This window comes from Cetorhinus maximus, chromosome 16 (assembly GCF_964194155.1).
Source record: "Cetorhinus maximus chromosome 16, sCetMax3.hap1.1, whole genome shotgun sequence".
Taxonomy (NCBI): Eukaryota; Metazoa; Chordata; class Chondrichthyes; order Lamniformes; family Cetorhinidae; genus Cetorhinus; species Cetorhinus maximus.
In genome coordinates, this window is record NC_135894.1 from 23,089,913 (window position 1) to 23,117,809 (window position 27,897).

Sequence of the window (27,897 nt, forward strand, 5' to 3'; positions counted from 1 at the left end):
GGGAGGTTTTGTGGCGCAGTGGGTAGCGTCCTTACCCCTGAGTCCCACTTCAGGATTTGATGGCTAAGGAGGGTGTGTTCATTACGTGGCCAATATCGGCCTGTAAATCCTTCCTGATGGCAGGCGGTAAGAGCAGGAGAGTTTCCTGGTCAGCCATACTGCAGAAAGGCAAACCACTGAAGTACTTTGCCCAGCATGATCATGGACTGATCCAATGGTTGCCAAATCCATCTTAGGACATGCTACCCGGAGGAGGAATACAGATGTAAATTAAGTATTAGTTTCTCAGAAGAAGATTATTGTGATGATTTTCTAACACATGCTGTACTAGAATGTTTCAAATAAAGGTGTTCTCTTGTAGCATTGGTGTTTATTATAAATACGAAAATGTCTATACTTTTGTTTCAGACATGATTTAATAACTTCTGATTTAATTTTTAAAAATGCACAAATATTAATTTAGTGAAAAAACAGCAACATATTTATCATTTCCATAAATCCGATGAGATTTTTGCAAGTGAAAGCAGGTGTGGGGAGGACTGGTAGGTGGTCTGTGGGGTTTTATGTCCCTTCCAAGTGCTCCACAGATGTAGAGGTTTGATAAGTACTGATTTCAGATTGTTGAGACCAGTGGAACTTTGACCTTTTATTCTGCCATTCTTGACTGAATACCAAAGGGTGAGCCCTTTGTTCTTCAACATAGCTGAAACATAAAGAATCCCAATGTCTGACCAAAGTATGTAAAAGATTCTGTTTATGTAGTGCCTTTTGTGACCACAGGATATCCCAGAGCACTTTACAGCCATTTAAGTACTTTTGAAATGTAGCCACTGTTGCAGCAGCTAATTTGCACACATCATGGTCCAACAAACAGCAAATGACCAAATAATCTGATTCAGTGATTGAGGGATAACTATTGGCTGGGTCACTGGGAATTAATCCCTACACTTTGTTGAAATAGTGCCATGGGATCTTTTACACCCACCTGGGAGGGCAGTCCTGAATGGTGTCGAGCTTCTTCAGTGTTGTGGGAGCTGCACTCACCCAGGCAAGTGCGGAGTATTCCATCACACTCCTGACTTGTGCCTTATAGATGTTGGATGGGCTTTGGGGGATCAGGAGGTGAGGACACCCAGTCTCTGACCTGCTGTCATAACCACAGTATTGTTGTGACTGGTCCAGTTAAGTTTCTGATCATGGTGACCCCTAGTATGTTGATGGTGGGGGATTTGGTGATGGTTACACCAAAGGGAGGTGGTTAGACTCTCTCTCTCTCTTCTTGGATTTCAAGTTCTTAAAATGCAAGGTCACTTACTAGACACCTTCCCACTGAAGTACCTGAGAGAATTCAATCACACTAGATGAGGCAGTGACTTTAAAAGTTTAGTTACAGTCTCTAAGCATTTTGTAGAAGTGAGGAGGAGATACCACTCTGCCTCCAATCTGGGAGGGATTGACTCTTGGTTGAGGTAGGGTTTCACAAGAACCTCACCCAAATGGCCATTCGATACAAGTCATTGCCTGTCAGTGATTGATTTGACTCAAGGGGCATCACAGCGAAGCCTGTTTCTCCCCTCACCAGATGTCCTCACATCTACACTTCCAGCAGGATGGTGCTCAGGATCAGGAGCCCTGCCTAAGCCAGAGACACTGAGCACCATTGTGGTGATGAGCAGCCCCACATCCACCAGCACTCACAGCTGATGCCCCGTAATTCAATCTAGACTGGGGCACAAATCAGCGAGTATGCTATCGAGAAATTATAGAACAGCTATACCCCAATCTAATGTGAAATGCTCACAAACAAGAAGCCCGATCCCAGATTCCTGTCAGATTGTGTGGATAACATTTAAGACGACAATCAGAGATGCTGCCTGGCATATGTTTTATACCCCACAACAGAGAGGATCCCAATACTGGGTGGTCCAGTGGGTTGGTATATTGACTTTTATCACCGCAACTTCCTTTTGAATCCAGGTCTTCTCTGTGGAGAAGGTGCGGGATGGGGGAGGTGGTTAAAGTTTTTGAAGTTTCCCTGGGGAGTACAACCCAGCTTAAAAGTGCCTAATTCTAAGATAATGCTTCGGGTTCAAATCCCACCATGGCTGCTGGTGGAAGTTAAGTTCAATTAATAAATCTGGAATTGAAAGCTAGTTTCAGTAATGAAACCATTGTCGATTGTTGTAAAAACCCATCTGGCTCCCTAATGCCCTATAGGGAAGAAAATCTGCTGTCCTTATGTAGTCTGGCTTACATGTGACTCCAGACCCACAGCAATGTGGTTGACTTCTAACTGGCTTCTGAAATGGCCTCACAAGTCACTCAGTTCAAGGGCAATTAGGGATGGGCAGCAAATGCTGGCCTTGCTTACGACACCAACACCCCATGAAAGAATACATTTTTTAAAATTCTGGTTTTAGCGGAGGCCTGATTGGAAATGAATGAGAGGTATACTCAGTGAAATCAGACATTTAATAATTGCAGGTGGGCGTGTAGTCATTGCTGCAAATAATGTCCTCACGAGATGTTAATGAGCTGTTGGCAAATTGGTTTTAACTTGGCCCCAAATGTAACTCTAGAAGCACTGGGCTCCGAGGCTTGAGAAACTGACCAGCCAAGCAGTGGTGCGATTGAACTGCACTTCACCTGGCTGTTTAAACTTGTCACCTGAGTGAAAACTCACTTTTTACAGCTGCCATCTCAGTCCCCCTGGCAAATGTTTGGCAGAGAGCATTTGTGCGGTACAGCTTTCTTCAGCCTTGGAGGATTTCAACCAGACAAGATCAGAATGGCAGCCACATAAGGTGCATTTGACAGAACATCAGAAGAGGGAGACAATCACCATCCACAGTAGCAACAACATGCTGTGGTGTGTTCTACAGAGGTGCACAGGAGGAAAGGTTTGCAGTATTTTAGTCCAGAGGTGATGGCTCATGTGTATGTCAGATCCCCAGCTTTCTACTGTACTTAGTTCTCAGGATGTGAGTGTGGTTGGTGAGGCTGGTTTTTATAGCCAGTCCCTCGATGCCCTTGAGAAGGTGGTGGTGGGCTTTCATCTTAAACTGTTGCAGATCTTGTTGGAAGTGTGCATTGGTGAATAGTGGGTGAGAGCAAGATCAGGCTCACCTGATACCCCCCTGCCTCACCCCTAATAGTAACCCCTATGGGGCCTTGGCTGGCACCCTCGAATTGGACTAGCACCTCTATCAGGTGCAGAGGGAATGTGGGTGCCCCTGAACAAAAATGACTTGCTGTATGTTAGTGGTATGTTAATTATATTGTTAAGATGCACAGGTGAAGGCCATTGTTTAATTAAGTACTCAGAGCATATATAAAGAGAGACTGACACCATTCACGTCCTCACCCTTGCTGACTGTCTGGAAACACCGTGGCATTTCATCCTTCCATCCGCTGGTGGCAGGGGTCCCCAGTGGAGGGCTCTGTATGCAAGAGTTCTTCCCTTTCCCATCAGGGAACTGGCATGGAGGGTGCTGCATGTACCCTCCCATACAACCACAGACTACGGTGGTTCACGGGCTCCCAGGACACCTATATTTTCTGTGGCCTTGAGGAACCCATGTTCCACGGGTATGTGGATTGTAGTAGGTTGCAGCCCCTTTTTAATTTCTTAAGTTTTGGTTGCACTTCAGCCCCATGCTCCCGATCTTTGGCCACCCGGTGGGGAGTGGGGGTGGGGGTTGGGCAGAGAGGACATTCTTGTAAGCCTGCTCCTGGGCCTGGCCAAGCTGGCCATCAACAGGCCCAGGTAACTGGTGGTCGAGGAGGTCACCCAGCCCGATTGTCTGCCCCTCTTCCGTGGCTACGTCCTTGGAGAGGGAAACAAGTGGTATGCTTGAGGCCTTCCACAGCCGATGGGCACCACAGGGGCTGCAGTGCTTCCTCAGCCTCCAAAATGACATTTAAACTTTTCTCTTTTGTTACAGTGCCCATTGATGGGCTATTGCTTTAATTTGATTTGTTAATTTGCCCACCTGTTATAGTTTGAGCTCAAAAGAGTATAAAGAAAGACTGCTGTGACACTGGGTTAGTAGGTGGATGGTAATATTGCATTCTGTAAATAAACCATCAAGAAATGGAGTTGTGTCTAGTTTCATATTTCACCATATGTCTTGGGTTCCATTTAACATGCTACATTTTTACTTTAAACACTCTGAACAATGGAAAGTCCCTGGAGTGTTTTTTTTTAATTCCTCTTTTGCATTCTCTTCCGCCTCTAGCAGCACATGGCAACTCATACCTTCCACTGCTTTGACAGTGAGCAGGTCAGCTCTGGCTTATTTCTATGACAAAGATTCCTCTTTGTACAGGAAGTTCATTAGCCTGACCAGGGGAGACCAATTAGACACAATGAAAGGGCGGAGGGAGGAAGATCACTCCACTCTATTAGTTGTACGTTAATGATAATTGTTAAGGGACACAGTGACACAGAGTAATGCTCTGCAGACCGCGGGTTCAAATCCCACCACAGCAGATGGTGGAATCTGGAATTACCATTTTCGATTGTCAGAAAAACCCATCTAACCACCAGGGAAATCTACTGTCCTTACCTGGTCTGGTCTACATGTGACTCCAGACCCACAGCAATGTGATTGACACTTAACTGGCCACTGAAATGTATCAAACTGCTAAAAAGTTTAAAAGGAATGAAACCTAGGCAACCTCAGCCCTGTCGACCTCTGTCTGGGGGCTAGTGTCAAAAGCAGGACAGCTGTCTCACAGGCTAGTCAAGCAACAGCGGAATCATAGCTTACAGATCATGTCCCAGACACCACCATCACCATCCCTGGGTATGTTCTGTCCCACTGGCAGGACAGACCCAGCAGAGGTGGGTATACAGCAATATACAGTCGGGAGGGAGTTGCCATGGGAGTCCTCAACATCGACTCCGGACCCCATGAAGTCTCATGGCATGAGGTCAAATATGGGCAAGGAAAGCTCCTGCTGATTACCACGTACCGCCCTCCCTCAGCTGATGAATCAGTGCTCCTCCATGTTGAACATCACTTGGAGGAAGCACTGAAGGTGGCAAGGGTGCAGAATGTACTCTGGGTGGGGGACTTCAATGTCCATCACCAAGAGTGACTCGGTAGCACCACTACTGACCAAGCTGGCTGAGTCCTAAAGGACATAGCTGCTAGACTGGGTCTGCAGCAGGTGGTGAGGGAACCAATAAGAGGGAAAAACATTCTTGACCTCATCCTCACCAACCTGCCTGATGCAGATGTACTTGTCCATGACAGTATTAGTAGGAGTGACCACCGCACAGTCCTTGAGACGAAGTCCCGCCTTCACATTGAGGATACCCTCCATCGTGTTGTGTGGCATGACCACCATGCTAAATCAAACAAATGTAGCAACACAGGACTGAGCATCTATGAGGCGCTGTGGGCCATCAGCAGCAGCAGAATTGTACTAACCACAATCTGTAACCTCATGGCCCAGCATATCCCCCACTCTACCATTACCATCAAGCCAGGGGATCAGCCCTGGTTCAATGAAGAGTACAGAGGGCATGCCAGGAGCAGCACCAGGCATACTTAAAAATGAGGTGTCAACCTGGTGAAGCTACAACACAGGACTACTTGTGTGCCAAACAGCATAAGCAGCAAGAGATAGATAGAGCTAAGCGACCCCACAACCAACGGATCAGGTCTAAGCTCTGCAGTCCTACCACATCCAGTCCTGAATGGTGGTGGACAATTAAACAACTCACTGGAAGAGGAGGCTCCACAAATATCCCCATCCTCAATGATGGAGGAGCCCAGCACATCAGTGCAAAAGATAAGGCTGAAGCATTTACATCAATCTTCAGCCAGAAGTGCAAACTGCATGACCCACCTTGACCTCCTCCGGCGCTTCCCAGCATCATGGATGCCAGTATTCAGCCGATTCGATTCACTCCACAAGATATCAAGAAACAGCTGAAGGCACTGGATACTGCAAAGGATATGGGGCCTGACAATATTCTGGCAATAGTACTGAAGATTTGTGCTCCAGAACATTTGCGCCCCTAACCAAGCTTTTCCAGTACAGCTACAACACTGGCATCTACCCAGCAATGTGGAAAATTGGCTAGGTATGTACTGTACACAAAAAGCAGGACAAATCCAACATTAGTGTCCCGTCAGTCTATCCTCCATCATCAGTAAAGTAATGAAAGGGCTTATCAAAAGTGCCATCAAGTGACACTTGCTCAGCGATGACCTGCTCACTTATGGTCAGTTTGGGTTCCACCAGGGCCAGTCAGTTCCTGACCTCGTTACAGCCTTGGTTCAAATATGGACCAAAGAGCTGAACTCAGAGGTGAGGTGAGAGTGACTGCCCTTGACATCAAGGCAGCATTTGACTGAGTGTGGGATCAAGGAGCCCTAGCAAAACTGGAGTCAATGGGAATCAGGGGGAAAACTCTCCACTGGTTGGAGTCATACCCAGCACAAAAGAAGATGGTTGTGGTTGTTGGGGGTCAGTCATCTCAGTTCCAGGACATCACTATAAGAATTCATCACAGTAGTGACCTCAGCCCAACCATCTTCAGCTGCTTCATCAATGACCTTCCTTCCATCATAAGGTCAGAAGTGGGGATGTTCGCTGATGATTGGACAATGTTCAGCACCATTCATGACTCCTCAGAAAGAAGCAGCCCATGTCCAAATGCAGCAAGACCTGGACAATATCCAGGCTTGGGCTGACAAGTGGCAATTAAATTCGCGCCACACAATTGTCAGGCAATGACTATCTCCAACAAGAGAGAATCTAACCATCGCCCCTTGACATTCAATGGTATTACCATCACTGAATACCCCACTATCAACATCCTGGGGTTACCATTGACCAGAAACTGAACTGGACTATAAATACTGTGGCTACAAGAGCAGGTCAGAGGCTAGGAATCCTGTGGTGAGTATCCCACCTCCAGTATCCCCAAAGCCTGTCCACCATCGACAAGTCAGGAGTGTGATGAAATATTCTCCACTTGCCTGGATGAGTGCAGCTCCAACAACATTCTAGAAGCTTGACACCATCCAGGACTTGATTGGCAGCCCTTCTACAAACATTCACTCCCTTCACCACCGACGCATAGTGGCAACAGTGTGTACTATCTACAAGATGGACTGTTGGAACTCATCAAGGCTCCTTAGACAGCACCTTCCAAACTCACGACTGCTACCATCTAGAAGGACAAGGGCAGCAGACACATAGGAACACCACCACCTGCAAGTTCCCCTCCAAGTCACTCACCATCCTGACTTGGAAATATATCACCGTGTCTTCACTGTCGCTGGGGCAAAATCCTGGAACTCCCTCTCTAACAGCACTGTGGGTGTACCTACACCACATGGACTGCAGCGGTTCAAGATGGCAGCTCACCACCACCATCTCAAAGGTAATTTGGGATGGGCAATAAATGCCGGCCTAACCAGCAATGCTCACATTCCATGAATGTTCAAAAAATAAAAGGTGAAGGGCATTGGTTAATTAATTGCCTAGAGAACTTATACAGAAAGACCTTGGAGATGGAGCATGCTGTGTCCACTGGCACGCTTCAGGCCTTCCATGACCAGTGGGCCCCATGGAGGCTAAAGTGAATCATTAGCCCCCAAAATAATATTTTGATTTGATTGGGAAAGTTTCCTTTTAAATTTGCCTTAGTTACAGTACTTCTGAGGGCTGTCAATTTGATAAAATCAGTTTACTCTTTAACTTAATTTGCTATTTTTCTTCCCCTCGTTAATTTGGCCTATCAAAAGAGTAGAAAGAGAGACTTTCCTTGGGGAGGGAGGACGTGATGTGCACTGGCACGATTAAGGCCTCCTGCAGCTGGTGGGCACCCCAGGGGCTGGAGTGCTTCCTCATCCCCCAAAACTACATTCTCATTTAATTCTGAAAGGTTCCTTTAAATTTTCTTTGTTACAGTGCTCTTTAAAGGGCTATTAATTGGTTTAATTGGCTTTTCTTTATTGGTTAATTTTTTTTTGTTTCCACTGGTACTCAAAAGAGCATAAAATGAGACTGCTGGGGCACTGGTTTAGTAGGTAGAAGACAAACATGTCATGCTGCATTCTGTGTATAAAACTATTATCAAGAAAAATATTATTGTCTAGTTTCATACTTCACCACCTAACTTGGGATTGGATTAACACCTTCTTATTGGACTCAGGTATCCCACTGGGCATCTCCCTAGGAGTCAGAGGTTGGAAATATTGTCCTTGGGCACCAGGACTCTGGAGTGGGGCTCGAACCCATAACTTTCTAACTCAGAGGCGGGAAGGCTGCCACCCAGCCGGAGCTCATTTCCGGTTCTTGTGCTGAAGTAAAACATTTCTGGCCTGTGTTCGATGCAGTCCCAATAGTGACTGTCATAACAGCTGGCAGTGATTGAAACATATACACAGCAATGCTGTGTTACACAACAAGAAAGTTCCCTGGATATATGCCCCAGCCACCTCCCCATCTCTAAGGCATAATTATTGCTTGTTCCCCACTTCACCATTGCAAACTGATATTCTAGTCACGCCAGGGTTGACCCTGTGATACTGCGGGAATCACAGCTGTATAATTCTACATTCCCTCACAGGTAATACAGCCTTCTTGACCCCACTAGATTCCACAGGGGTCACTTCATTTGAATGAGTTTGGTAACCATTCCCTGCTCGTTTCCCTGGCGCGCCAAAAGCCTGACTGCAGCGTGTGGATGGGGCACTGGAAACTGCAGCAAGCAGCTCTTAAAGGGCCGCCGCAATTTTGAATGTGTGTGCTGCTGAAGCAGAACCTAAAGCACTGCCCCTTCCAGCTTTCGCTGATGAACACATAGATCTGTGTTTGCTGAGAGCCCTGCTACTCAAACCACCTCCAGACATAGCCTGTCACGCACATTCAGTCTTCCAGATCTGTGGGTGGCAGGAGGAAATGTGAAAGAACTCTCTGGAAGAGTGCCAGGCTTGGCTTCCATTCAATGATGGCTCACTGAAAGGAAAGGTGTCATAGAGCCATTATGACACACCAGGAGCTCATCTGACCCGTCAAATCCATCATGCCGGCCTAATCAATGGAAGCATCAAACACTCCGTGTGTTGCCATGCTGTCAATGCATCCTGGAAAACTCTCCTCAGGCCTTACAGCCTCTAACCACCGCGGAGGAAGTGTTCCTGTTTCCATGGCCAGTTTATCTAAGTACAGCAAATATCACGCAATCTGGCGGCTTCCTTCACAGGCTTGTTTCCTGACTCCACATCCCCTCAGGGCCATATTCCTTTGACCACACCTTACCCCATGTGTTACCCACTTCCCAACTGGCCTGCAAATTGCCTGGAGATGTTGTTTGTCAGCGAGGAGCTCTGTACAAACACATTTTAGTGTTGTTGTTGAACAGCTGCCAGAGGTGTGAATTCGGCCTGAGGTGTTCTGCTCTTCCCCTTCTTTCCAAAACACCAGTCCTCAGCTTGGTCCTGCCAATCTCTGGTGTTTATCTGCGATCAAGCATGTGGCAAGGGAAAATACCTGCAACTTCCTAACTACTGAAGAGGCTGAAGCCATGAATAAAGCCATTGAAGGCAAATCTTGACTTTGTGCGGGAGTGTACATTGAGTCATGGTGAGTCAGCACTGAAGGCAACAGAAATAAAAGACAGGAAAGATATAAAACCAACTGCTGACCCATGGTCATCAATTTTACAACACAACAACAGCAACCTGCATTTGTATAGTGCCTTAACACAGTCAAACACCCTACGATGCTTCGCAGGAATGTAATCAGATCAAAACTGACACTGAGCTAAAGAAGGCGATATTTGGACAAGTCCTTGAAAGCTTGGTTAAAGAATTGGTTTTAAGCAGCGACTTAAAGGAAGAGTGAGGTGGAGAGGTTTAGGGTGGGAATTCCAGAGCCTTTCAATCTTAATTATTACACCAAGTATCCCCAATACTTTCCATTGTGATGATGTGAAAATACAGACAGCGTAGGTTTTATATTTGGAAATACAAGGGACACCATTGGAAGCACAGATGTGGCCTGGTTAGGGACTTTGTAAATCCTTTGTCGGGTTGTGACTGTTGTTGGCATGGTCACCTTTTAGTGAGCATCCCTTGTTACTCTGAGATAGTGGTGGTGTGGGCAGAAAAATGATGAGGTTGAAGAAGCGAATATAAAGGGATTGAAGTGTGTTTTAGTCCCCATGGCTGCTGAGGCTTCTCTCTGCATCACATTGTATGAATGGCAGGCCTGTTTCTTCACTGGAGTTTACACAGTGAGATTGTTTCCACAAACTGAGAAGCTGCCCTGCTTTGGCGATACACTGGATGTATGGGTGACCACATACAAAAATTAAATAGAAAGGACTTGCATTTAGAAAGCACCTTTCACAACTATAGAGCACCTCCAAAGCACTTGCCAGCCAATGAAACACTCTTTTGAAATTTTGTGAGTTAATAAACATGACAACCAATTTGCATTCAGCAAGATTCCATCAATAGCAATGCAATAAAGTTTCAGTAATCTGTTTTCATGCGTTGGTTGGGGGGATAAATATTAGCCAGGGCACCAAGGAATACTCCCCCATTTTTCTTCAAATGTCACCAAGGGATCCTCTGCATCTACCTGAGAGAACAGACAGGCTCTCGGTTTGACACTTCAACCAAAAGGTGGCACCTCTGACAATGTAGCACTCCCTCAGTACTGCACTGGTGTGCCAGCCTAGATTATGCGCTCAGGTTTAGTACCACAAGTCTCGGCCTCTTGGCTAAGATCAAGTGTAGTGTTGCAGGGGCGACACCATGGTCCTGCCATGGCAAGGTCGGGATGGAAGGGCGAAAACCAATCGCAATCCGAATTCATACCGTGGGTTACCTATCACCGTCCGAGTCACGGTGAACCACAGCGACGAAGGAGGATCACCTATGGATCGGGGCTTCTTCACCAGGAGGATCCTGTTGAAGGCGTGCGGCTTCCAAGCTACGGAGATCTTCACCCTGCACGACTCCCGCAAAGGTGGTTATTTTGACGTCACGTTCAAGCAAGTGGCAGACTGCGTCCGGCTCCTGAGGGTGTTCGAGGAGAAGAGAGACCTGCCGGAGATGAAGATCCTGACGGCGGAGCCGCACTTTTCTCTGCCGTTGCAACGGGAACGTGAGGTGATGGTGCATGTGTACAACCCCTTCGTCCCTGTCGCCGACGTGGTCACCTTCCTCACCAGGTACTTCGATAAGGTGGGGAGCGGCACTGAGATTCGAGACGACTTGGGGATCTGGACAGGCAAACGCCTGTTTAAGGTCACGCTAAAGACCGATGGTAAGGGAGCCATTTTCCACCCTCCTTCCAGTTTCGCAATCGGGGGAAACCGTGGCTACCTGGTCTACGCTGGGCAACCCAAGCATTGCCGCTCATGCGGCAAGGCTGGTCATGTGGCGGCCAACTGCAGCGCCTCCCTCTGCAAGATCTGCAAACAGGAAGGGCACCAGACAAAAGACTGCAAACAGGCCAAGTGCTGCAACCTGTGTGGCGAGGCAAGTCACCTCTACAGGACCTGCCCCAAACGCTGCCGTACTTACGCACAGGCAGCCAAAGCCGACCACGGGGAAGCAGAAGAAATGTTCCGTGTCACTCCAACCACCAAGGCCCCCAGGGAGCTCAACGGGACAAAGGAGGACACAGAGAGAGACAAGGTGGAGAAAGAGATTGAGGCAACAGAGAGCCAATCAACAGCACCACCCCCTGAACCTTCCAGTCCTCAGGACAGCGAATCAATGGAGGAGGAGGCAGCAGTGGAAAAGCAGCAGGGGGAGTGGCGGACGGTGAAGAACAAGAAAAGTAAGAGGGAGCGAAGAAGAAGCAAAGGCGTTTCCCAGAGAAGCGGCAAGAGGCGTCTCCCATCCGACACGGATGACAAGGGCAGCAGCTCTTCGGATGAGGAAGTGCCAGAGCGGCACCGACAGAAGAGGCGGCAAAGCTCCAGGGCGTTGGAGGACGAGACACCCGAGCTCCAGAAAATTGGAGACAACAAGGAGACCAACGCACCCCAACTTTGCCTGCAACCTGAGGAGGCCAGTGCACCACAGCCCCTGGAATCTGGGAGCAGTGAGGCAATCATCGCACCCCAGCTCCAGGAAGCCGGGAACAGCAACCCCCCAGAGGGGGTGAGTTTTGGAGAAGCTTCTCCAGCAAAGGTCATCTCAAAATCCGCTCACTACGTGAACCTCCAGATGCCACTGGAGCAGAACACGGCCAAGGAGATCTACCTCAGCCCATCCAAAGTGAAGGAATTTGAGCTCACTACGGGTATGAAGGAGCAGACTAAAGGTCTGGGACTCTCAGAGACAGTGGGTTTGGTAGGAGAATAAATGCTTTAATATGGGTTTAAAGATTGTATCCATAAATGTGCGTAGCATTAAATCTACTACGCGATGTGTTGCGACCTTGGACTACCTTGCCAAGGTCAAAGCTGACCTGTTGTTTCTGCAGGAGTGTGCGATACCGCACCTCAGCTCCTACAGGCAATGGTCACGATGGTGGTCCCACGGGCCATCGATCTGGTCGGGCGGAAACGACTCTCGTTCCTCCGGCCTGGGTATTCTGCCGCGGGGAGGCAACTTCACCGTCTCCGAGGTCAAGGAGGTGGTGGGCGGGCGACTCCTGGTAGCAGACGTAATGTACAAGAACGCTCCACTCCGGTTAATTAACGTGTACGGCCCGGCACAAGGGGCTGAGCGGCTGGAGGTTTTTCAGCAGCTCCCACTGCTGCTGGCGACCTCCAGGCCGGTCATTCTGGGCGGGGACTTCAACTGCATCATCGATGCGGCTGGACGATCCGGCAGGGCCGGAAGCAGATTGGACGCTACGTCCAGATCCCTGATGGAAACAGTTAAGGATGCCAAGCTGCACGACGTCTTCAGCAACCCTGCAGACGGAGCGCAGCGTAGATACACCTGGTCGCGGCCAGACGGGTCCATTCGTTCCAGGATAGACTTCCTGTTTGTGTCCCGTGCATTCACAGTCAGATCCACCGAGGTCAAGCCGGTGTTCTTCTCTGACCACTGCCTCCTACTGGCGGACTGCCACTTGGAGGAAGACCTGAGGGTGGGCAGGGGGGCATGGAAGCTAAATGTGCAACTGCTGACCCCAGAGAACATTGAGGAGCTCAAGAGGGATTACAAAGGTTGGAGAACCGTGAAACCCCTCTTTGAGTCCCTGACACACTGGTGGGAAGTGATCAAGGGAAGCATCAAGAGGTTTTTCATCCTCAAAGGCACCCAGAAAGCTAGAAAGGAACAGAGGGAAATGTCCCGACTCCAGGAAAAGATGCAGAATCTGCTCCGGCTGCGGTCGATGGGGGTCGATGTCAAGGAGGAGCTCCAAGAGGTGAAGGGCCAGCAAGCCTCGCACTTTGCCTCGGAGGCCTCCAAGATCATCTTCCGTTCCAGAGTCCGCTCCGTGGAGCAGGATGAGACGTGCTCACGTTTCTTCTTCCAAAAGGTACACAGAGAGCGCTCTGTGATCAGCAGCCTGAAGGAAGAAGACGGCTCAGTAAAGTCATCACGGTCCGACATTCTGAGGATCAGCAAATCCTTTTATGCCGGACTGTATGACGTGAAGCCCACGGACAGCACGGCCTCCCAGTCCTTCCTGTCCTCTATCACGGAGGTCCTAGACCACAGTACTCGGGAGAGCCTAGACAAACCGCTAACCCCTGACGAACTGACTAAGGCCCTCGAGTCCTTCGAGAAGAGTAAAACCCCCGGAAGCGACGGCCTGCCGGCGGAGTTGTATTCGGCTCTGTGGGACTTGATCGGCCCAGACCTGCTAGAAGTGTACGAGAGTATGCTCCTGGCCGGCAGCATGTCAGAATCCATGAGGAAAGGCATCATCACCCTCATCTACAAGCACAAGGGGGAAAGGGAGGAAATTAGAAATTGGCGACCCATTTCACTGTTGAATATGGACTATAAGATTCTGTCCAAGGTCATCGCCAACCGGGTCAAATCCGCTCTGGAATTGGTGATTCACCCTGACCAGACCTGCTCTGTGCCAGGCAGGAAGATCTCTGACAGCCTGGCGCTGCTCAGGGATACGATTGCCTATGTACAGGACAGGGGTGTGGATACCTGCCTCATCAGCTTGGATCAGGAGAAGGCCTTTGACAGAATATCGCACACCTACATGGGGGATGTGCTCTCCAAAATGGGCTTTGGGGAGGGAATTCGAAATTGGATCCAACTGCTCTACACTAACATCAGTAGCGCAGTCTCAATCAATGGGTGGGAAACAGATAGCTTTCCGATTAAATCTGGAGTCAGGCAGGGCTGCCCTCTCTCGCCTGTCCTTTTTGTGTGCTGCATAGAACCCTTTGCCGAGTCCATCAGGAAGGATCCGGGCATAAGAGGAGTGACGATCCCAGGCAGTGGAGGCACTCAGGTAAAAGCCTCCCTGTACATGGACGACGTCGTCGTCTTCTGCTCGGATCCGCTGTCGGTGCGCAGACTGATGCACGTCTGCGACCAGTTCGAACTGGCCTCGGGAGCCAAGGTAAATCGTGGGAAGAGCGAGGCCATGTTCTTTGGGAAGTGGGCTGACCGATCCTTTGTCCCCTTCACTGTCAGGGCTGACGGCCTGAAGGTGCTGGGGATATGGTTCGGAGGGACCGGGGCATGCGTTGGAAACTGGAAGGAGCGAGTGGCTATGGTGAAAAGGAAACTGGGCATGTGGGAGCGACGCTCCCTCTCCATTGCGGGTAAGAACCTGGTCATCAGGTGTGAGGTACTCTCGCTGTTGCTGTACGTGGCGCAGGTCTGGCCCATTCCACACTCCTGCGCGATGGCGATCACTCGAGCCATCTTCCGCTTTATCTGGAGGTCGAAAATGGATCGTGTCTGCAGGGACGCGATGTACAAGCCTCTAGATAAAGGGGGAAAAAACGTGCCCAACATCGCCCTCATACTGATGGCCACCTTTGTGTGCGGCTGCATCAAGCGGTGCGTAGACCCTCAGTACGCAAACACCAAGTGTCACTACGTGCTGAGGTTCTACCTGTCCCCGGTGTTGCGAAGGATGGGTCTGGCCACGCTGCCGCGGAACGCTCCAAGTAGTTGGACCGTGCCGTACCACCTGTCCCTGGTGGAAAAATTTATGCAGAAAAACACCTTTGACCACAAGTCCATCAGGCAGTGGTCAGCACGTAACGTCCTAGAGGCCCTGAGGGATAAGGAGAGGGTGGACCCTGTGGGATGGTTCCCCGAGCAGACTGTCAAAGTCATTTGGCAGAATGCCTCATCGCCAGAACTTTCCAACAAGCACCAAGACGTAGCTTGGCTGGTGGTGAGAAAGGCCCTCCCCGTCAGATCCTTCCTACACGCCAGGAGTCTCACCCCCTCTGCACGATGCCCTCGAGGTGGCTGTGGTGGGGAAGAGACCGTTGTTCACCTCCTTGTGGATTGTGCCTTTGCAAAGAAAGTCTGGAGAGAGATGCAGTGGTTGCTGTCGAGGTTCATCCCGAGCAGTTCTGTGACACAGGACTCTGTGCTCTACGGGCTGTTCCCAGGGACACACACCGAGACAAACATCAACTGCAGCTGGAGGATCATCAACTCGGTGAAAGACGCGCTTTGGTCTGCCCGAAACTTGTTGGTCTTCCAGCACAAAGAGTTGTCCCCGACCGATTGTTGCGGACTGGCACAATCCAAAGTCCAGGACTACGTGCTGAGGGACGCACTAAAGCTTGGGGCAGCTGCCGCAAAGGCGCAATGGGGAAGGGTCGCTGTCTAAGACCTTTCTACCACAGCGCACCGAGAGACTGGGAACTGTTTAGAGCCCCTCGGGCTGTACAGATCAAAATGAAAGGCTGTAAATGACTGTAATATTGTTTGTACTGATGCACCTGGTGATACATTTTGTAAAAGTTTAACCTGGATTGTACCCTTGTAATGTTGTTTTTGAAATGGTTTTGAATGTGATTGAAGTCTCCATTGCGGGTAAGAACCTGGTCATCAGGTGTGAGGTACTCTCGCTGTTGCTGTACGTGGCGCAGGTCTGGCCCATTCCAGACTCCTGCGCGATGGCGATCACTCGAGCCATCTTCCACTTTATCTGGAGGTCGAAAATGGATCGTGTCCGCAGGGACGCGATGTACAAGCCTCTAGATAAAGGGGGAAAAAACGTGCCCAACATCGCCCTCATACTGATGGCCACCTTTGTGTGTGGCTGCATCAAACGGTGCGTAGACCCTCAGTACGCAAACACCAAGTGTCACTACGTGCTGAGGTTCTACCTGTCCCCGGTGTTGCGAAGGATGGGTCTGGCCACGCTGCCGCGGAACGCTCCAAGTAGTTGGACCGTGCCGTACCACCTGTCCCTGGTGGAAAAATTTATGCAGAAAAACACCTTTGACCACAAGTCCATCAGGCAGTGGTCAGCACGTAACGTCCTAGAGGCCCTGAGGGAAAAGGAGAGGGTGGACCCTGTGGGATGGTTCCCCGAGCAGACTGTCAAAGTCATTTGGCAGAATGCCTCATCACCAGAACTTTCCAACAAGCACCAAGACGTAGCTTGGCTGGTGGTGAGAAAGGCCCTCCCCGTCAGATCCTTCCTACACGCCAGGAGGCTCACCCCCTCTGCACGTTGCCCTCGAGGTGGCTGTGGTGGGGAAGAGACCGTTGTTCACCTCCTTGTGGATTGTGCCTTTGCAAAGAAAGTCTGGAGAGAGATGCAGTGGTTGCTGTCGAGGTTCATCCCGAGCAGTTCTGTGACACAGGACTCTGTGCTCTACGGGCTGTTCCCAGGGACACACACCGAGACAAACATCAACTGCAGCTGGAGGATCATCAACTCGGTGAAAGACGCGCTTTGGTCTGCCCGAAACTTGTTGGTCTTCCAGCACAAAGAGTTGTCCCCGACTGATTGTTGCGGACTGGCACAATCCAAAGTCCAGGACTACGTGCTGAGGGACGCACTAAAGCTTGGGGCAGCTGCCGCAAAGGCGCAATGGGGAAGGGTCGCTGTTTAAGACCTTTCTACCACAGCGCACCGAGAGACTGGGAACTGTTTAGAGCCCCTCGGGCTGTACAGATCAAAATGAAAGGCTGTAAATGATTGTAATATTGTTTGTACTGATGCACCTGGTGATACATCTTGTAAAAGTTTAACCTGGATTGTACCCTTGTAATGTTGTTTTTGAAATGGTTTGGAATGTGATTGAAGATATTTTATGAATAAAGTATATTTTTACAAAAAAAAAAGCTCCTGACTCAAGAGATAAGGCTGAGCTGCAGACGACACTTGGTTATAAATAACCAAAGTTCAAACCACACAGATAGAAGGACATATAAGAGGTGCCCAAGTCTGGCATCGTGAGTTGGTGTGTTGCTTTTCAAAGGATCCAGCTGATGAGAGCTGCCCATTATACTGGTTAGTGAAGCTTTCTGTAATAGGATTGGGGATGTCCTCATTCTGCCAGTGGAGGTACTGGTCCACACTCCAGGCTCTAGAGCTGCTGAGGCCTGAATGCAGCTTCCTGAGAGGAATATAATCATCACCCACTCACCCAGACTGATCCCAGTTTCCCCCAAAGGAAATCCAGGGAATTGTTAGAGATTCAGTTGGAGCTGGAGTGTTTAAAGCTTTTATGTGGAGTAAAAGGCACACAGAAGTGGGGAAATTCTTTCAAGGAGTAACACATTCAGCCCAAAGCCTCACCCTGGGTTCGATCAACAAGCATTAGATTGAATCATTACTCAAAATCCTAGGCCCTGAATCCCCACAATAAGGTTGTCTTGGTGTTTTACTGCAATGGTTATTTAATGGCAGTTCTTCAGGAGACATGAGGGATACCTCAGATGATATTGGGGGATTGGAACACTCCGCTTGCCACACATGACAATTCAGAGCCCAGGTATTTTATATGTCAAAGCATTTCACTCATTAAATGAGCTGTTATGTACATAATATGGTTGATTTTCCCATCCTGTCTGCCTGGCGTGGAACCTCGCGCGCTGTCCTGCTCCCCTCCACTTTGGGAAATTGCACATGGCGGGAAAGTTGTGAGCAGTATGCACCAAATCACCAAAGTGCACTCCTGCCGATGGTGGGCCCCCATGTCAAAATGTCATTTCGATGTAGTGGTTTCCCAAGCTGTAGGATTAGAGATGGTTGTTGGGAGGAAGGGAAACCTGTCTGGTAGGAATGTCCTTCCAAGAAGAAAATGGATATACATTTGAGAGGGAAAAATATACATATGGCCACTGGGAAAAAGAAGGACAGTGGGACTAATTGCATATCTATTCCACAGAGATAGCACAGGCATGATGGGCTGAATGGTCTCCTTCTGTGCTGTATCAGTCTATGATTCTAGCGACTATCTTGAGTATTGGGTAACTCACCCTGTGATGCTCTTTCATCACTTGATCAGACTCACTGATAGGGAAAGAGATATGGGATATAAAATGGATATAAGCAATTAGGGATGGGCAACAAATGCTGGCCTTGCCAGCAATGCCCACATCCCATGAAAGAATATTTTTTTAAAAACGATAGCCAGAGGTCAAATAGGCAGTGAGACTACCTGTCTGAAAGCAACTCAGGCAAGCAGATGGAATAACTGGGCTGGAAAAGAGAAACTGGTCTATTCAGTCTGTCGCTTCTTGTGATACCTCGTGCATCACAATACTGACACTCCTCACTCCGCCCAGAATCACAAAATCTCCGATCAGAGGCAAAAATAAAACCTGAGCCAATTAGATCCTATTTCCATTATTTTTAAATGTATTTCCACTCATTTTTTATCTCTACCTTTTAGTATTCCCCCACCCCCACTAGAGCTATCTGGACCTTATCTGTCCTGCCTTCTACTCTTAATTAGCACATTCCTTTAGATAATATCACCACCTTCAACACCTCTTTGTTCTTTTGTCTGTGACATTTTGGTTATCTCCTCCTATCACTGGCTGCTTGTTCCAACAACCCCGCTCCCCCCCTCCCCCCGCCCCCTCCCCCCCCTTAAACCAGCTTATATTTCACCCCTTTCCTATTTTTACTTAGTTCTGTTGAAGGGTCATGAGGACTCGAAACGTCAACTGTGCTCTTCTCCGCCGATGCTGCCAGACCTGCTGAGTTTTTCCAGGTATTTCTGTTTCTGTTTTTGTTTTGGATTTCCAGCATCCGCAGTTTTTTGCTTTTATTTCTGATTTATATTACAGGGGGATAGAGGGGGATAGCTGTAGCTCAATGCTCAGACACAAGCACCAAATTCAGGCTGATACGTCAGTGCACCACTGAGAGAGTGCTGCATTGGCAGTGGTGCCGTCTTTAGGATGAGATGTTAAAGCAAGGACCTATCCAACCTCTCAGGTGAATGTAAGAGGAGGAGGTGATGGGGTAGTGGTATTGCCACTGGGCTAGTAAGCCAGAGACCCAGGGGTCTGGATTACCCAGTAACCCCAGGCTCTGGGGTTCGAATCCCGCCATGGCAGATGGTGGAATTTGAATTCAATAAAAACTTTGAATTAAAAGTCTAATGATGAGCATGAAACCATTGCCGATTGTTGTAAAAACCCACCTGGCCTGGCCTACATGTGACTCCAGACCCACAGCGATGTGGTTGGCTCTGAAATGGCCTAGCAGTTGTCTCAAACTGCTACAAAGTCTCAAAAAGGGAATGGAATAGGACAGACCACCTGGCATCGATCTAGATATCGGAAATGACAACGGCGAACTCAGCCTTGTCGACCCAGCAAAGTCCTCCTTACTAACATCTGGGGCTAGTGCCAAAATTGGGAGAACTGTCTCACAGACTAGTCAAGCAACAGCCTGACATGGTCATCCACACGGAATCATAGCTTACAGTTAATGCTCCAGACACCACCATCACCATCCCTGGGTATGTCCTGTCCCACCGGCAGGACAGACCCAGCAGAGGTGGAGGCACAGTGATATACAGTTGGGAGGGAATTGCCCTGGGAGTCCTCAACATCGACTCCGGACCCCATGAAACCTCATGGCATCAGGCCAAATATGGCCAAGGAAACCTCCTGCTCATTACCATGTACTGCCCCCTCCCTCAGCTGATGAATCAGTGCTCCTCCATGTTGAACATCACTTGGAGGAAGCACTGAGGGTGGCAAGGGCACAGACTATACTTCAATGTCCATCACCCAGAGCAGCTCAGCAGCACCACTACTGACCGTAGGAGAGACTACCGCACAGTCGTTGTGGAGACGAAGACCTGCCTTCACATTGAGGATACTTTCCATCATGTTGTGTGGCACTACCACCACACTAAATGACTTGGAATGATCCAGCAACTCAAGACTGGGCATCCATGAGGTGCTGTGGGCCATCAGCTGCAGCAGAATTGTACTTGAACACAATCTATAACCTCATGGCCCAGCATACCCCCCACTCTACCATTACCATCAAGCCAAGGGATCAACCCTGGTTCAATGAAGAGTGCAGGAGGGCATGCTAGGAGCAGCACCAGGGATACAATTAAACAACTCACTGGAGGTGGAGGCTCCACAAATATCCTCATCCTCGATGATGAAGGAGCCCAGCTCATCAGTGCAAAAGATAAGGCTGAAGCATTTGCTACAATCTTCAGCCAGAAGTGCTGAGTGGATGAATCATCTGCTCCAGAGGTTCCCCAGCATCACAGAGGCCAGTCTTCAGCCAATTTGATTCACTCCACGTGATATCAAGAAATGGCTGAAGGCACTGGATACTGCAAAGGCTATGGGCTATGACAATATTCTGGCAATAGTACTGAAGACTTGTGCTCCAGAACTTGCCGTGCCCCTAGCCAAATTGTTCCTGTGCAGCTGCAACACTGTCATCTACCCGGCTATGTGGAAAATTGCCCAGTTATGTCCTGTACAGAAATAGCAGGACAAATCCAACCCAACCAATTACCGCCCCATCATCCTAATGTTGATTATCAGTAAAGTAATGGAAGGGGTCAACAACAGTGCTATCAAGAGGCACTTGCTTAACAATAACCTGCTGTTTGGGTTCCGCCAGGGCCACACAGCTCCTGACTTCATTACAGCCTTGGTTCAAACATGGACAAAAGAGCTGAACTCCCGAAGTGAGGTGAGAGTGGCTGTCCTTGACATCAAGGCAGCATTTGACTGAGTGTGACATCAAGGAGCCCTAGCAAAACTGGAGTCAATGGGAATCAGGGGAAAAATCTGTGCTGGTTAGAGTCATATCTAGCATAAAGGAGGTCAGTCATCTCAGCTCCAGGACATCACTATAAGAGTTCCTCAGGGTAGCGTCCTCAGCCCAATCGTCTTCAGCTGCTCCATCAATGACCTTCCTTCCGTCATAAGGTCAGAAGTGGGGATGTTCGCTGATGATTGCACAATGTTCAGCACCATTCACAACTCCTCAGATACTGAAGCAGTCCATGTCCAAATGCAGCAAGACCTGAACAATATCCAGGTTTGGGCTGACAAGTGGCAAGTAACATTCGCACCACACAAGTGCCAGGCAAAGACCATCTCCAACAAGAGGGAACCTAACCATCGCCCCTTGATGTTCAATGGCATTACCATCACTGAATCTCCCACTATCAACATTCTGGGGGTTACCATTGACCAGAAACTGAACTGGACTAGCCCTATAAATGCTGTGGCTACAAGAGCGGGTCAGAGGTTAGGAGTCGTGCGACGAGTAACTCACCTCCTGACTCCCTAAAGCCTGTCCGCCATCTACAAGGCACAAGTCAGGAGTGTGATGGAATACTCCCCACTTGCCTGGATGAGTGCAGCTCCAACAACACTCAAGAAGCTTGACACTGTCCAGGACAAAGGAGCCCGCTTGATTTGCACCCCATCCATCACCTTCAACATTCACTCCCTCCACTACCAGTGGCAGCAGTATATACCATCTATAAGATGCACTGCAGGAACTCATCAAGGCTCCTTCAATAGCACTTTCCAAACCCACGACCACTACCATCTAGAAGGACATGGGAACACCACCATCTGCAAGTTCCCCTCCAAGCCGCACACCATCCTGACTTGGAAATATATCACCGTTCCTTCACTGTCGCTGTGTCAAAATCCTGGAACTCCCTCCCTAACAGCACTGTGGGTGTACCTACACCACATGGACTGCAGTGGTTCAAGAAGGCAGCTTACCACCACCTTCTCAAGGGCAGTTAGGGATGGACAATAAATACTGGCCTAGCCAGTGAAGCTCACATCCTGTGAATGAATAAAAAGTCAACAGCACTGATTGGTAATTAGCACATTGCTGTTTGAGGGAGCTTGCTGTGTGCAAATTGGCTGCTGTGCTTTCTACTTTACAATAGTGACCATGCTTCAAACAATACTGGATTAATTAATTGACTGTAAAGTGCCTTCTGATGGCCTGAGGTTGTGAAAGGCACTAAAGAAATATCAGTCTTTCATTTTCGAAACAGAACAGAATAACCAAAGAGTTCAAAGAAACTCCACTAAAATCCTATTATTGTGAGTCAATAGGTTTTCCAATAGCAAGCTGCAAACCTCTTCCTTCTTTATGCTCAGGTCAGTAACTAAAGAAAGGCTCTGTAAAACCTGATCGAAATGGAGGCCTCGTCCACCATGAGACTGGTGAACTACAGAGACCACACGGACTTGATGGGCAAAATGGCCTCCAGCTGTGCCACAATCGCCCTATGACTGATGGGGCATTAGATAATGTTATCATTTGGAAACCAAGGTGGATAAATAGAGTTGAGATGCAGATCCTCCATGGTCTAATTGATTGGCAGAACAGGCTCAAGGGGCTGAATGGCCTCCTCCTGCTCCTAGGCTCCTTCCTTCCTAACAGCCGTTGCAGTTTTCTGGTCGCAGCCCCTCAGACTGTCAACTGGCTCCAAGTCCAAACCTGCCCATAGGGAGGATGGGATAGTTTGGGGCAGGGGGATGGTGTGTTTGGTGGCAGGAGGCCAGAAAGAAGGGTGGGGTGGCGGAGGGTGACTATCCAGTCACCAGCAAGAAACAAGACTGTAAGAAAGTTGCTCACATTTTGGGGCGTGGTGGTCCCTTTAAGAGCCATGAGAAAGTAGGTGGAAGGCAGAGAACTCAGCTCAGAACCCCAATTTGTATATTTAAGGTGCCTAATGCCTGTAATGGGGTGAGTAGGATGTTGGCCTTTATGTGATTATCTCCCTTCCCTTAGTGCACAGCCCGGTTGTATGAGAAAATCCTCCACACAGCAACTCAGCCACCAGTCAGGGTCTGCAGCATTAAAATGGCAGACAGCCACAGACCAGAAACCACTGATTATACAACCAGTGAGATTAAATTGATGCTTTCGTCGGGCCTCAAATCTACTGCCCCAGGACATAGGAAACCCTTTGTTGTCTCATAATGAAGAGAGGGTAAACATCATGTGTGGTAGTGGGGGCAGGGAGAGAGATAAACAGGCTGAGTGTGTTTCACTCCTGCCTCCTTTACCCACACAACTGGTCTGTTAAAAATCAGGGGCAGTACGCAAACAAGCCTGTCATTGGACCCCAGGGAAGACATGTCACGGAGGACCCCATGGCTTTAGGCAAAGACATCTTTCCAGATTGCGTCAGTGAAAATCGTAAGTGCCTGATCCAGGTAAATATGAAGATTTACATTTCTACAGAGCCTTTCACAACCTCTGCGACCTGGATATTTACAGTGGTGGGTGCTGTAGGGAAGGGGACAGAGGTTCAGAACTCCAGCTTCTCCTGTCTGCTCTGGAGACTGACTTCCCAAAGGCAGGACCACGAGTAGGAGCAGGAGCAGAAGGCGGAACCAGGAATGACTAATCTGCAACTTGGGGAAGTGGGGGAGCGGGTGGAAGGAAAGAGTCTCAAGGGAGGTCCAACCTCTAACCCCGTGGGCAGGGGTCTTACATCCTAGGGGTCTTTGTTTGGGGGTGAGACCTGATCTGACTGTGGGGGTTGGTAATGAGAAACTCCCAGCATCATTAAAATAATGAAATTTGCCAAGCAACCTCATGGGAGTATCGGCTGCCTGCTCCTTATCCCGACTCCATTAAGCCCAGAGGTGGCTAGGTTGGAGGCATGGACTTTCAGATTTTAACCATTTTAAAACCTCTTGTGCCCAAGCTACCCATGTCTGGCTGCTAAAATTCAGCCCAGGTTGTCTCAAAGTATTTTACAGCCGGTTGTGTACTTCTGGAGTTTTGAGAGCACTATTAGAGGAAATGTGACAGCCAAATTGCGCACAGCAAACTCCCACAAACAGCAATGTGATAATGACTGGATTGTCTGTTTTGCAGATGTAATTTGAGGGATAAGTATTGACTGTACTCTGATTACATCCAGCGAGAGGGCAGACATGGCCTTGGTTTAACATCTCATCTGAAAGATGACACCTCCAACAGTGCAGCACTCCCTCAGTACTGCAGTGGAGTGTCCAAAATCTTTAGAGTGGGACTTGAACCCCCATCACCTTCTGACTCACAGGTGAGCGGGTGCGCAAGCTGGCTGCTGTGCTGCCTCCATTACAACAGTTACACTGCAAAAACACTTCAATACCTAAAGAGCACCTTGGGATGTGCTTAGGTCGTGGAAGGCGCTATACGAATGCAAGTTGTTTCTTTCTTAGTTGTTTCAGTGAGTTGTGTTATGGCGGATCAGCTGATCAGAGACTGATCATGTTCCAGAAGTTCCACACAGGAGTGAAATAGTGCAATGCACAATAACCCACAGACAGAAGCCATTTTATCCACCACACGGAACGCAGAATTAGTACTGACTTTCCATGTTTAATTGTAGTGAATGGGAAACATGCAAATTTCCGACAGATTTACTGCTTTCTCAAGGTGGGTTAATCCTTTATACATCAAAGCAGCTCATGGAGTAGGCAAATCCACGAAGATCAGTGAAATGGAGTCATTGGCAACAATGCTTCCTCTGCATTGTAAGAATTCTGTGACTCAGTGATTTGAGGAATGTATCAAGCTAATTGCTGGACATGTTAGAGGAGGAGCTGAAACAAGAGACCCTAAAAGATCAGAAGAAACAGGAGGCAGACCATTGGGACACTGTCTTTTTTGTTCTTGGGATCTGGGCATCACCAGTAAGGCTGGGCATTTATTGCCCATCCCTGGTTGCCCCTGAAAAGGTGGCAGTGAGCTGCCTTCTTGAACTGTTGCAGTCAATGTGGTGTCAGTACACTCACTGTTCCGTGTGGTGGATAAAATGGCTTCTGTCCAAAGCCTTTGTTTCATCCAAGTCACATGACTACGACAAGCCACAGCACATAAGAGGCAACAGCGCTCAAGGCATTTCTCCAAACATCCATTATGCTGTTAGGGAGGGAATTCCAAGATTATGACCCAGTTACAGTGAAGGAAGAGTGATATAGTTCCGAGCCCAGGTGATTTGCGACTCAGAGAGGAACTGAGAAGTGATGGTGTGTCCATGACTTTACGGCTGTCGTCTCTCGGTGCTAGAAATCCAGTACCCAACCATCCCGCCCTGTCACACAGCCTTGATTTCCCATCTCTAATATTTTTATGACTAATAAAATAAAGCCATAGAGTCACTATTGTGCAGAAGGAGGCCATTTGGCCCATTGAGTCCATGCTAGCCCTCTGTGGACCAATCCAGTCAGTCCCATCCCCCCGCTCTATTTCTGTAGCCCTGTAAGTTTATTTCCTTTATGTGTCCATCCAATTTCATTTTGGAATCGTTGATTGTCTCAGCTTCCAGCCCCCCCACCATGGACAGCAAGTTCCAGGGCATTACCACTCGCTGTGGAAAAGTTCTTCCTCACATCCCACTGCACCTCTTGCCCAAAAACCTGTCCTTGTATCACCAGTCATAGGAACAGCTTTTCTTTGCCTGCCTTATCTAAACTGTCATAAACCTGTACACCTCTATCAAATCTCCCCTCCATCTCCTTTGCTCCGAGGAGAACAATTGCCCCCAGCCTTTCCGACTTAACCTTGCAACTAAGTGTGTTCAAAGAAAATGAATCAAACACGCAGGCCTGGGGCTTTAATTGGTCGTGGGGTGGGAGGCGGTCCATGGACCTTCCGCCACGGACTGAAATGGGAGACGGGAAATGGCGGTGTCCCCACCTGCCACCAACCACCCCCCCACCCTGCCCCACCCCACCCGATTAAATGCCTTCCCTGCCCCCAAATGCGCCATGCAGGGGATCATAAAATACCACCCAAGAAATACTTTGCAAGTTTATTTGGGAAAACCGGGTTTATTCTGCATGTCTCCTGTGAGGTAAGAGTCTGGGATAATCCCAGGGGAATTTCAGGGTTGGGGGAGAGGCTGAAGCCAATGGACCAACAGTCAAGGGATGATTTCAAAAGGAGGTAGAGACTCCTGCATTAAACTTGAACAATAGTTGGGGACACCACTCGGATCAATCAGTGTGCAGGTCATTGCATCTTCACAGAGGTGCCCAATGTATTGCCTGTTGTATCCCCATCTGATTATCGAACTGAAAGACGGGAGGACGCAGAAAGGAAGGAGAGAGCCTGAAAGGCCGGAGTGATGGAGAAAGGCGGGAGATAGAGAGAAGGCCCAAGTGATGGGGCTAAAGGGTGTGGGAGGCACCTAATTTCACAGGAAGTTACACAAAGAGTAAAAGGCTGAGGATATGAAGGGATTTAAATGTGAGGATGAACAGTTTTGATCCATTCCTCTTCAGCCAGTTCAGGTCGTGTGAGGATTGTCAGTCCTGACGATCTCACAGCCGGCACCACCATCATGAGTGCTCCCAGAGCAGGCAACGAATCACCTGTAAACCTCTCCAACAATAGGGTAGATTTTCGGCTTGGTACCCAAACACAAAACTGGAGTTGATCAGACATCAGTTTCATTTCCATTAATATCCCTCACAGCAAACTGAATCTTGACTACAATCCCTACCTGAAAACTTTTGACAGAATTTGGCACGCAATGGTGTTAACTTGCACTCGGGTGTGATACTCTGTGTTCCGAAGCTATTTTTAAGTGATCGTTTGATACCTGAAAGCAATCAAGTGAAAAAACTGACCTGAAACCACATAACTGCAAACATTTATTTGCCTGCAAACGTTGAAACTACATCGATTGCAAACAGCAATAATTCAGCTGATGTCATTGGTGATGTCATTTGGGATGATACCAAATCAACAATTAACTAGCTTCAAGTGAGCTTACAGCAGGTAAATTGGCCTGTTAAAGCGTTCGCAGATAGAAGTTGTTGTTGGAAATTAACTAAGTCCCATGCAGCCTGTAGTTGGAAATTTGTACCTGCAGCGTGGGGACAGGTTTCTATTCCAGCAATTAGTATGGGCTGGCCTGGTAGGAATACGTCCGCCTCCCAATTTCTAGCATCACGGAGCATAGGGATATAGTTAGGCCGCATATAGGTCCCAAATATGTGCCTCAGTCCCAATCTCTGAGGCCGTCTATACTGAGAACAGCCAAAGAAATCAGAACTCAGGAAAATTCACCTGAAAGCCTATGTCCACTAGTCTCATTATTTCTGTGGTTCACAGCAGAGAGAAGACAAAGAGGTAGAAAAGACGCTTCTGAAGTTAGTTTGACGTCATAATTTGCAGAATGTTTGTTACCAAACTAATCTTCTACCTTATGATTTACTTGCTGAAAGATATAAAATAATTAGAGACTCAGAGCTGTAGAACTGTAATTAGATGATGACATCACGTGGGAACAAGACAGGAACATTGCAGTAACACAGGCACTGTTGCTAGTGACTTAGCGTTGGTATGGTAACAATCAATTGCTGTTATGGTCAGGCCATGTACAGAGCCTTATTAAAATAAGAATGTTACCACTGAATTTATAGTCTGTGCACCGCACATATCAGCTTTTACTAAGAATGCATTTCAATATAACTTGAAGGCTTCTTTCAGTGAAGGCCTCAGGCATTCACACCAGTG

At 48.5% G+C, this 27,897-nt stretch overlaps 1 long non-coding RNA gene across 1 annotated transcript in view; it reads right to left on the reverse strand.

Moving 5' to 3' along the window:
• Positions 1–374: 374 nt before the first annotated feature.
• Positions 375–27,897, reverse strand: part of LOC144691933 (uncharacterized) — a 50,702-nt gene continuing 23,179 nt past the window's right edge. The window contains exon 3 of the long non-coding RNA XR_013579236.1: positions 375–703. This is a non-coding gene — a long non-coding RNA (uncharacterized LOC144691933). The remainder of the gene's footprint in view (positions 704–27,897) is intronic.